This window comes from Eriocheir sinensis, unplaced genomic scaffold (genome assembly GCF_024679095.1).
Source record: "Eriocheir sinensis breed Jianghai 21 unplaced genomic scaffold, ASM2467909v1 Scaffold9, whole genome shotgun sequence".
In the NCBI taxonomy this organism is placed as follows: Eukaryota; Metazoa; Arthropoda; class Malacostraca; order Decapoda; family Varunidae; genus Eriocheir; species Eriocheir sinensis.
The window spans coordinates 342,145-354,800 of NW_026112274.1; positions in this window are offsets into that span (position 1 = coordinate 342,145).

Here is a 12,656-nt window from a genome sequence, read left to right on the forward strand (position 1 = left end):
TTTTTATTCATATTTAAATTATTTTATGTGTATATTTGTTTTTGCATTTACGTTATGTTAATTGGATGTTTTATATATATTTTCATTCAAAATTACTATATATTATTTGTATTTTGTTTATTTATTTCGATACGAATATAGATTATATCATATGTATTTTGTATTCATATTTTTTTACGCATTTATATTATTACATGTGTATTATGTATATATATATATATATATATATATATATATATATATATATATATATATATATATATATATATATATATATATATATATATATATATATATTTATATATTTATATATTCATACGTATATACATCACTTTATGTGTATTTTGTATATATATATTTTTTATAGAAATTTACGTTATTTTATGTGTATACGTTTATATATTTTGAAACAAATTTGCATTGTTTTATGTGTATTTTGCACATCCATTTCAATACAAATTTACCTTATTGTATATGCATTTTGTATATTTATTATAATACAAATTTAATATTTTATGTGTATAAAATGCGTTATTTTATTGGTATTTTGCATCTTTATTTTCATACAAATTTACATTGTTTTATTGATTTTCTGAGTATTTATTTTGATACGATTTTACATTATTCTATTTGTAATTTGTATGTATTTTTCATACATATATATATTACTTAATGTGTATTTTGAATTTATATTTTATACAAATTTACGTTATTTTATGTGTATTTTTTGATATATTTTAATACAAATTTTATTATTTTATGTGTATTTTTGTATATATATTTTTATACAAATATGCGTTATCTTATAGGTATTTTGCCTCTTTATTTCTATACAAATTTACATTATTTTATTGATATTCTGTTTATTTATTTGAATACGATTTTATATTATTCTTTGTCTATTTTGTATATATTTTTCATACATGTTTATATTATATAATGTATATTTTCTATATATATTTTTATACAAATTTACGTTCTTTTATGTGTATATGTTTATATATTTTGATACAAATTTACAATATTTTATATGCATTTTGTATATATATTTCAAAACAATTTTACCTAGTTTTATGCGTATTTTGTATGTCTATTTTCATGGAAATTTAAATTATTTCTGTGTATTTTTAGTATATATTTTAATACATATTTTAGTTATGATATGTTTATTTTGTAAATTTCTTTTTACACAAATTTATATTATTATATTGGTATTTTGTTGATTGATTTTGATACGAATTTACATTATTTTATGTGTACTTTGTATTTATATTTTTATACGTATTTACATTATTTAATGTGTATTCTGAATATATATTTTTATACAAATTTACGTTATTTTATGTGTATTTGTTTATATATTTTCATACAAATTTATATTATTTTATGTGTATTTTGTATATTTATTTCAATACAAATTTACCTAATTTTATGTGTATTTGTATCTCTATTTACATACAAATTAAAATTATTTTCGTTTTTTTGTGTGTGTTTTTTTTATACAAATTTTATTTATTTATGTGTATTTTGTATATTTATTTTTCAACAAATATACATTCTTTTATTGCAATTTTGTTTATTTATTTCGATACGAATTTATTTTACTCTACGTGTATTTTGCATATCTATTTCAATACAAATTTATTTTATTGTATGTGCATTTTAAATATTGATTTTAATACAAATTTAATTATTGTATGTGAATTTTAATATCTTTATTAAAATATGCGTTATTTTATGGGTATTTTGCATATTTATTTCCTTCCAAATTTACCTTATTTTATTGATATTCTATGTATTTATTTTGATACGATTTTTCATTTTTCCACGTGTATTTTGTATATATTTTTTATACATATTTACATTATTTAATGTGTATTTTGTATATATATTTTATACAAATTTACATTATTTTATGTGTATTTTTTATATGTATTTCATTATAAATATGCCTAATTTTAATGGAATTTTGTTTATTTATTTTGATACGAATTTACATTATCTAGGTGTATTTTGTATATATATTTTTATACGTATATACATCATCTTTTATGTTTTTTGTATATATATTTTCATACAAATTTAAATTATTTTATAGATATTCTGAGTATTGATTTTGATACGATTTTACATTATTCTATTTGTATTTTGTATATATTTTTTATACATATTTATATTACTTAATGTGTATTTTGAATCTATTTTTTATACAAATTTACGTTATTTTATGAGTATTCGTATATATATTTTGATACAAATTTACATTATTTTATTTGTATTTTGCATATCTATTTCAGTATAAATTTACCTCATCGTATGTGCATTTTGTATATTTATTTTAATACAAAATTAATTATTTTGTGTATTTTGTATATATATTTTATACAAATTTTAGTTATTTCATGTGTATTTTGTGTAATTATTTTCATAATATATATACTTATATACTTATATATTTTTATTTCGAAAAAAAATTACATTAATTTTGGTGTATTTTGTATATATATTTTTATACGTATTTATATAATTTTATGTGTATTTTGTATATATATTTTCAAGGAAATTTACGTTATTTTATGTGTATCCGTATATATATATATATATATATATATATATATATATATAAATATATATATATATATATGTATATATATATATATATATATATATATATATATATATATATATATATATATATATATATATATATATAAAGATATATTTATATATTATATATTTTGCATATCAATTTCAATTCAAATTTACTTTATTGTATTTGCGTTTTCTATATTTATTTTAATACAAATTTAATAATTTTATTTGTATTTTTGTACATATATTTTATAAAAATATGCGTTATTTTATGTGTATTTTGCATATTTATTTCCATACAAATTTACATTATTTTATTGATATTCTATGTATTTATTTTGATACGATTTTATATTTTTCCATGTGAGTTTTGTATATATTTTTTATACATATTTACATTATTTAATGTGTATTTTGTATATATATATATATATATATATATATATATATATATATATATATATATATATATATATATATATATATATATATATATATATATATATATATATATATATATATATATATATATATATATATATATATATATATATATATATATATTTTTTTTTACGTTGTTGCATCTTCCCGGTGAGTAGACCTGATGGTCATTGAGTTTCTTCCAGGTGGGGCCTGATGGTTGGCCCAGCCGTTCTGGCGCAGGCGAGTGTTTATAGTGGCGCCATCTTGCATTGGCTCATGCTGCCCCCGGAACTCGTTCTTGATTCGCTTGGACAGCTTCCTCTAGAGTCCGGGTTGATGGGTGGTCTTCAGGACAGCATATGGGTAGTTTTAAGCCACTCGGCGGTGACTGAAAAATCAGTGGTAGCGTGATTCGAACCCGCGTCGTCCATCACGCGGCGAATGTGGGTCCAGTACGCTATCACTTCGGCCACTGCCTGCCCTCTATTTATATATATATATATATATATATATATATATATATATATATATATATATATATATATATATATATATATATATATATATATATATATATATATATATATATATATATATATATATATATATATATATATATATATATATATATATATATTCATGTCTATTTTGTATATGTATTTCATTACAAATATGCCTATTTTTATGTAAATTTTGTATATCTATTTTCATACAAATTGAAATTATTTTTGTGTATTTTTGTATATATTTTTATACAAATTTTTGTTATTCTAATTATATTTTGAATATTCATTTTCCTACAATATGCATTCTTTTAATGGAATTTTGTTAATTTATTTAAAAAAAAATTTTTTTTATACATATTTACATTATTTAATGTGTATTTTGTATATATATTTCATACAAATTTACGTTATTTTAAATGTATTTGTTTATATATATTCATTCAAATTTACATTATTTTATGTGTATTTATTATATGTGCTTCAATACAAATTTACCTAATTTTATGTGTATCTTGTATATTTATTTCCATACAAATTAAAAAAAAAAATTGTGTATTTTTGCATATAGTTTTATACAAATTTACGTTATTTTATGTGTATTTTGTATATCTATTTTCATACAAATACACATTCTTTTATTGATATTTTGTTTATTTATTTTGACACGATTTTACATTATTTAATGTGTATTTTGTATACATATTTTTATACGTATTTACATCATTTCATGTGTATTTTGTATATATATTTCTATAGAAATCTACGTTATTTTATGTGTATTCGTATATATAATTTGAAACAAATTTACATTGTTTTATGTGTATTTTGCATATTTTTTCCATACAAATTTACCTTATTGTATGTGCATTTTGTATATGAATTTTAATACAAATTTAATTATTCTATGTGTATTTTCTGTCTATGTATTTTTATTAAAATATGCTTTATTTTATGGGTATTTTGCATCTTTATTTTCCGACAAATTTACATTATTTTTTTGATATTCTGTGTATTTATTTTGATACGATTTTACATTATTCTATGTGTATTTTGTATATATATTTTATGCAAATTTACGTTATTTGATGTTTATTTGTCTTAATTTCATACAAATTTGTATTATTTTATGTGTATTTTGTACATGTATTTAAATACAAATTTAACTAATTATATGTGTATTTTGTATATCTATTTCCATACAAATTGAAATTATTTTTATGTATTTTTGTATATATTTTTATACAAATTTTCGTTATTTTTTGTGTATTTTGCATATATATTTTCCTACAAATGTACGTTCTTTTATCGGAATTTTGTTTATTTATTTTGATACGAATTTACATTATTTTAGGTGTATTTGGTATATATATATTTTTTTACTTATTTACATCATTTTATATCTATTTTGTATGTATATTTTCATATAAATTTACTCTATTTTATGTGTATTCGTATATATTTTGATACAAATTAACATTATTTATGTGTATTTTGCATATCTATTTCAATTCAGCTTTACCTTATTGTATGTGCATTTTGTATATTTATTTTAACAGAAATTTAATTATTTTATGTGTATTTTTGTATATATATTTTTATACATATATGCGTTAAAATGGGTATTTTGCATCTTTATTTTCATACAAATTTACATTATTTTATTGATATTCTGTTTATTTATTTTGATACGATTTTACATTATTCTATGTGTATTTGGTATATATATTTTTATAAATATTTACATTATTCAATGTATGTTTTGTATATATATATTTTATGCAAATTTACGTTATTTTATGTGTATTTGTTTATATATTTTCATACAAATTTACATTATTTTATGTGTATTTTGTATATGTATTAGAATGCAAATTTGCCCAGTTTTATGTTTATTTTGCATATCTATTTTCAAACAAATTTAAATTATTTCTGTTTATTTTTGTATATATTTTTAAACAAATTTTAGTTATTTTATTTGTATTTTGTAAATATATTTTCCTACATATATACATTCTTTTATTGGAGTTTTGTTCATTTATTTTGATACGAATTTTTTATTATTTTATGTGTATTTTGTATATATATTTTTCTACGTATTTACATTATTTTATGTGTATTTTGTATATATATTTTCATAAAAATTTACGTTATTTTATTGTGTGTATTCGTATATATTTCGATACAAATTTACATTATTTTATGTGTATATTGCATATCTATTTCAATACAATTCTACCTTTTTGTATGTGTATTTTGTATATTTCTTTTAATACAAATTTAATTAGTTTATATGTATTTTTGTATCTATATTTTTTTTTTATATATGAGTTATTTTATGGGTATTTTGCATCTTTATTTTCATAAATTTTTACATTACTATATTGATATTCTGTATATTTATATTGATACCATTTTACATTATTGTATGTGTATTTTGTATATATTTTCTTTAAATATTTACATTATTTAATGTATATTTTATATATATATATATATATATATATATATATATATATATATATATATATATATATATATATATATATATATATATATATATATATATATATATTTTTTTTTATGGAAATTTACGTTATATTATGTTTATTTGTTTATATATTTTGATAGAAATTAAAAATATTTTATGGGTATTTTGTATATACATATATTTCAAATAAAATTTAACTAATTTTATGTGTATTTTGTATATCTATTTTCATACAAATTAAAATTATTTCTGTGTTTTTTTGTATAGATTGTAATGCAAATTTAAGTTATTTTTTGTGTATTTTGTAAATTTAATTTCACAATTTTTTTTTTTTATTGGTATTTTGTTAATTTATTTTGATACGAATTTAAATTGTTTTATTTGTAATTTGTATATTTATTTTTATATGTATTTACATTATTTAATATGTATTTTGTATATATATTTTAATACAAATTTATGTTATTTTACGTGTATTTGTATATATATTATGATACAAATCTACATTATTTTATGTGTATTTTGTATATATATATATTTCATTACAAATTTGCCTTATTTTATGTTTATTTTTAGATTTATTTTCATTCAAATTTAATTTATTTTATGTGTATAAATTTATTGTATTTACGTTATTTTATGTGTATTTTCTATATATATTTTCAATCAAAATTACTTTATTTTATCGGTATTTTGTTCATTTATTTCGATACTAATTTTGATTATTTCATGTGTATTTTCTATGCATATTTTTATACGCATTTACATTATTTAATGTGTGTTTTGTATGTATATTTTTTATACAATCTTACTTAATTTTATGTGCATTTGTGTTGTTGTTTTTATACAAATTTACATTATTTTAAGTATATTCTGTACTTTTTTTACTACAAATTTGCATTATTTTATATGTATATATATTTTTTTTCATTCAAATTTAACTTACTTTATGTGCATTTTGTACATATATTTATATAGAAATTTGCGTTATTTTATGTGTATTTTGTATATATTTTTTCATGCAAATTTACATTTTTTTATTGGTATTTTGTTTATGTATTTTGATACGAGTTAACATTATTATATGTGTATTTTGTATATATTTTGTATTCGTACTTTTATTATTTAATGTGTATTTTGTTTATGTATCTTAAAACAAATTTACGTTATTTTATGCGTATTTGTTTTAATATTTTGATACAAATTTACTTTATTTCATGTATTTTGTATATATATTTCAATACAAATTTAGTTTATTTAATGTATATTTTGCATATCTATTTTCATACAAATTTAAATTACTTTTGTGTATTTTTGTATATAGTTTTAAACAAATTTACGTTATTTTATGTGTATTTTGTATATTTATTTTCATAAAAATTCACATTCTTCTATTGGTATTTTGTTTATTTATTTTGGTACGAATTTACATTATTTTATGTGTATTTTGTATATATATTTTTATACGTATTTACATAATTACGTGTATTTTTTATATATATTTTTATAGAAATTTACGTTTTTTTATGTGTATTCGTATATATATTTTGAAATAAATTTACATTGTTTTATGTGTGTTCTGCATATCTATTTCATTACAAATTTACCATATTGTATATGCATTTTGTATATTTATTTTAATACAAATTTAATTATTTGGTGTGTATTTTTGTATATATTTTTGTTAAAATCTGCTTTTTTAAGGGTATTTTGAATCTTTATTTTCATACAAATTTACATTATGTTATTGATATTCTGTGTATTTATTTTGATACGATTTTACATTGTTCGATGTGTATTTTGATTATACTTGATTTGATGTGCATTTTCTATATATATTTTATACAAATATACGTTACTGTATGTCTATTTGTTTATATATTTTCATACAAATTTACATTATTTTATGTGTATTTTGTGTATGTATTTCCATGCAAATTTTCCTAATTTTATGTGTATTTTGTATATCTATTTTCATACAAATTGAAATTATTTTTGTGTATTTTGGTATGTATTTTTATACAAATTTTAGTTGATTTATATATTATTTTGTATATTTATTTTCCTACATACATACATTCCTTTATTGAAATTTAGTTTATTGAATTTGATACGAAATTACCTTATTTTAGGTGTATTTTGTATATATATTTTTATACGTATCTACATCATTTTATGTGTATTTTTTATATATAATTTTATAGAAATTTACGTCATTTTATGTGTTTTCGTATATATATTTTAATACAGATTTACGTTATTTGATGTGTATTTTGCATATCTATTACAATACAAATTTACCTTATTGTATGTGCATTTTGTATATTTATTTTAATATAAATCTAATTATTTGAAATATATTTTTGTATATATATTTTTCTACAAATATGCGTTATTTTATGATTGTTTTGGATCTTTAATTTCAAAGAAAGTTACATTATTTTATTGATATTCTGTTTATTTATTTTGATACGAATTTACATTATTCTATGTGTATTTTGTATATATTTTTTATACATTTTTTATTATTCAATGTGTATTTTGTATATATATTTTATATAAATTTATGTATTTTATGTGTATTTCTTTATATATTTTGACACAAATTTACAGTATTTTATGGGTATTTCGTATATATATTTCAAAAGAAATTTCCCTATTTTTATGTGTATTTTGTATATCTATTTTCATACAAATTCAAATTATTTCTGGGTATTTTTGTATATATTTTAATGCAAATTTTAGTTATGTTATGTGTATTTTGTAAATTTATTTTCATTCAAACATATGTTATTTTATTGGTATTTGTTGATTTATTTTGATACGAATTTACATTATTTTATATATACTTTGTATATATATTTTTTACGCATTTACATTATCTTATGTGTATTTGTATATATATTTTCATACAAATTTACATTCTTTTATGTGTATTTTTTACATATATATCATTACAAATTTGCCTTATTTTATGTTTATTTAGTATATTTATTTCATTCAATTTTAAATTATTTTATGTGTATATTAGTATTTGTATTTAAGTTATTTTATGTGTATTTTCTATATATATTTTCATCCAAAATTACATTATTTTATTGGGATTTTGTTAATTTAATTCGATACGAATTTAAATTATTTGATAGGTATTTTGTATACATATTTTTATAAGCATTTACATTATTTAATGTGTGTTTTGTATGTATATTTTTATGCAAACTTACTTTATTTTATATGCATTTTTGTACATATATTTTTATAGAAATTTGCGTTATTTTATGGTCCAGCACCCTACACGTACTCCCGACCGTCTTGGAGACCGGCCCAACATTCTAGCCCTCTTCCTTACCAATGATAGAGAGGCAGCTCACAAAATGCACCAGAGCCTTCAAACTAAAGCTAATTATGAACTTTACATTTCTGCCCGAAATCGTGCCAAATCTATTCTCAGACTAACCAAAAATTCTTTCATTAATAGAAAATGCCAAAACCTTGCTTTCTCTAACTCTTCCCGTGACTTCTGGCATCTAGCCAAGAACATCTCCTCCAACTTCACTTCTTCATCTTTCCCTCCACTCCTCAGTCCTGACGGCAACACTGTCGTCTCATCTATCTCTAAGGCTGAACTCTTCTCTCAAACTTTTTCTAAAAACTCCACTCTGGACGATTCTGGGCATATTCCTCCTACTCATCCCCCCTCCGACTCCTTTATGCCTGTTATAAAGATTCTTCAAAATGATGTTTTCTATGCCCTCTCTGGCCTCAATCCTCAGAAGGCTTATGGACCTGATGGAGTGCCTCCTATTATCCTTAATGACTGTGCCTCCGTGCTGTCACCCTGCCTGGTCAAACTCTTTCGCCTCTGCCTGTCAACATTTACCTTTCCTTCTTGTTGGAAGTATGCCTTCATACAACCTGTGCCTAAGAAGGGTGACCGCTCCAATCCCTCAAACTACCGTCCTATAGCTTTACTTTCTTGTCTATCTAAAGCTTTTGAATCAATCTTTAACCGGAAGATTCAAAAGCACCTTTCCACTTCTGACCTTCTATCTGATCGCCAGTATGGGTTCCGCAAGGGGCGTTCTACTGGTGATCTCCTAGCCTTCTTAACTGACTCTTGGTCATCCTCTCTTAGCCGATTCGGTGAAACCTTTGCTATTGCGCTGGACATATCAAAAGCTTTTGATAGGATCTGGCACAAATCTTTGCTTTCCAAACTACCCTCCTACGGTTTCTATCCTTCTCTCTGTACCTTTATCTCCAGTTTCCTTTCTGACCGTTCTATTTCTGCTGTGGTAGACGGTCACTGTTCTTCCCCTAAATCTATTAACAGTGATGTCCCACAGGGTTCTGTCCTATCTCCCACTCTTTTTCTGTTGTTCATTGATGATCTTCTTTCCAAAACGAACTGTCCTATCCATTCCTACGCCGATGATTCCACTCTGCATTACTCAATTTCTTTTAATAGAAGACCCATCCTACAGGAACTTAACGACTCAGGGCTGGAGGCTGCAGAACGCTTAGCCTCAGACCTTACTATTATTTCCGATTGGGGCCAGAGGAACCTGGTGTCCTTCAACGCCTCAAAAACACAGTTTCTCCACCTATCCACTGGACACAATCTTCCAAACAACTATCCCCTATTCTTTGACAACACCCAGCTATCACCTTCCTCAACACTAAACATCCTCGGTCTATCCTTAACTCAAAATCTCAGCTGGAAACTTCATATCTCATCTCTTACTAAATCAGCTTCCTCGAGGCTGGGCGTTCTGTACCGTCTCCGCCAGTTCTTCTCCCCTGCACAGATGCTGTCCATGTACAGGGGCATTGTCCGCCCTCGTATGGAGTATGCATCTCATGTGTGGGGGGGCTCCACACACACATCTCTTTTGGACAGAGTGGAGGCTAAGGCTCTTCGTCTTATCAGCTCTCCTCCTCCTACTGATAGTCTTCTACCTCTTAAATTCCGCCGCAATGTTGCCTCTCTTTCTATCTTCTATCGATATTTCCACGCTGACTGCTCTTCTGAACTTGCTAACTGCATGCCTCCCCCCCTCCCGCGGCCCCGCTGCACTCGACTTTCTACTCATGCTCATCCCTATACTGTCCAAACCCCTTATGCAAGAGTTAACCAGCATCTTCACTCTTTCATCCCTCACGCTGGTAAACTCTGGAACAATCTTCCTTCATCTGTATTTCCTCCTGCCTACGACTTGAACTCTTTCAAGAGGAGGGTATCAGGACATCTCTCCTCCCGGAATTGACATTTCTTTTGGCCACCTCTTTTGTTTCTTTTTTTAGGAGCAGCGAGTAGCGGGCTTTTTTTATATTATTGTTTTCTTTTATTGTGTTCCCTTGAGCTGCCTCCTTTGTTGTAAAAAAAAAAAAAAAGGTAAATTTGTACTGAAATAGATATGCAAAATACACATCAAATAAAGTAAATTTGTATCAAAATATATATACGAATACACATAAAATAACGTTAATTTCTATGAAAATATATATACAAAATACATAAAAGATGATGTAAATACGTATAAAAATATATATACATAATACACCTAAATAATGTAAATTCGTATCAAAATAAATGAACAAAATTCCATTAAAAGAATGTACATTTGTAGGAAAATTAATATTCAAAATATAAATAAAATAACTAAAATTTGAATAAAGATACACAAACATACACAAAAATAATTTCAATTTGTATGAAAATAGATATAAAAAAATACACATAAAATTATGCAAATTTGTAATGAAATACATATACAAAATAAACATAAAATAATGTAAATTTGTATGAAAATATATAGACAAATACACATAAAATAACGTAAATTTGTATAAAATATTTATACAAAATACACATTCAATAATGTAAATATGTATAAAAAATATATACAAAATACACATTGAAAAATGTAAAATCGTATCAAAATAAATACATAGAATATCAATAAAATAATGTAAATTTGGATGGAAATAAATATGCAAATTACCCATAAAATGATGCATATTTTAATAAAAATATATATAAAAAGATAAACATAAAATAATTAAATTTGTATTAAAATCAATATTCAAAATGCACATTCACTAAGGTAAATTTGTATTGAAATACATATGCAAAATACACGTAATGTAAACTCGTATCGAAAGAAATAAACAAAATTGCAATAAAATAATGTATATTTGTTGAAAAATAAATATACAAAATACACATAAAAAACTAAGATTTGTATAAAAATATATACAAAAATACACAAAAATAATTTTAATTTGTTTGTAAATAGATATACAAATACACATAAAATTAGGTAGATTTGTATTGAGATACATATACAAAATACATATAAAATAACGTAAATTTGTATAAAAATATATATTCAAAATACACATTAAATATTGTAAATACGTATAAAAATATAAATACAAAGTACACATAAAATAATGTAAATTCGTATCAAAATCAATCAACAAAATACCAATATAATAATATAAATTCGTGTGAAAATAAATTTACAAAATAAACATAACATACCTAAAATATGTATTAAAATATATACAAAAATACCCAGAAATGATATAAATTTCCATGAAAATAGATATACAAAATACGCATAAAACTAGGTAAATTTGTT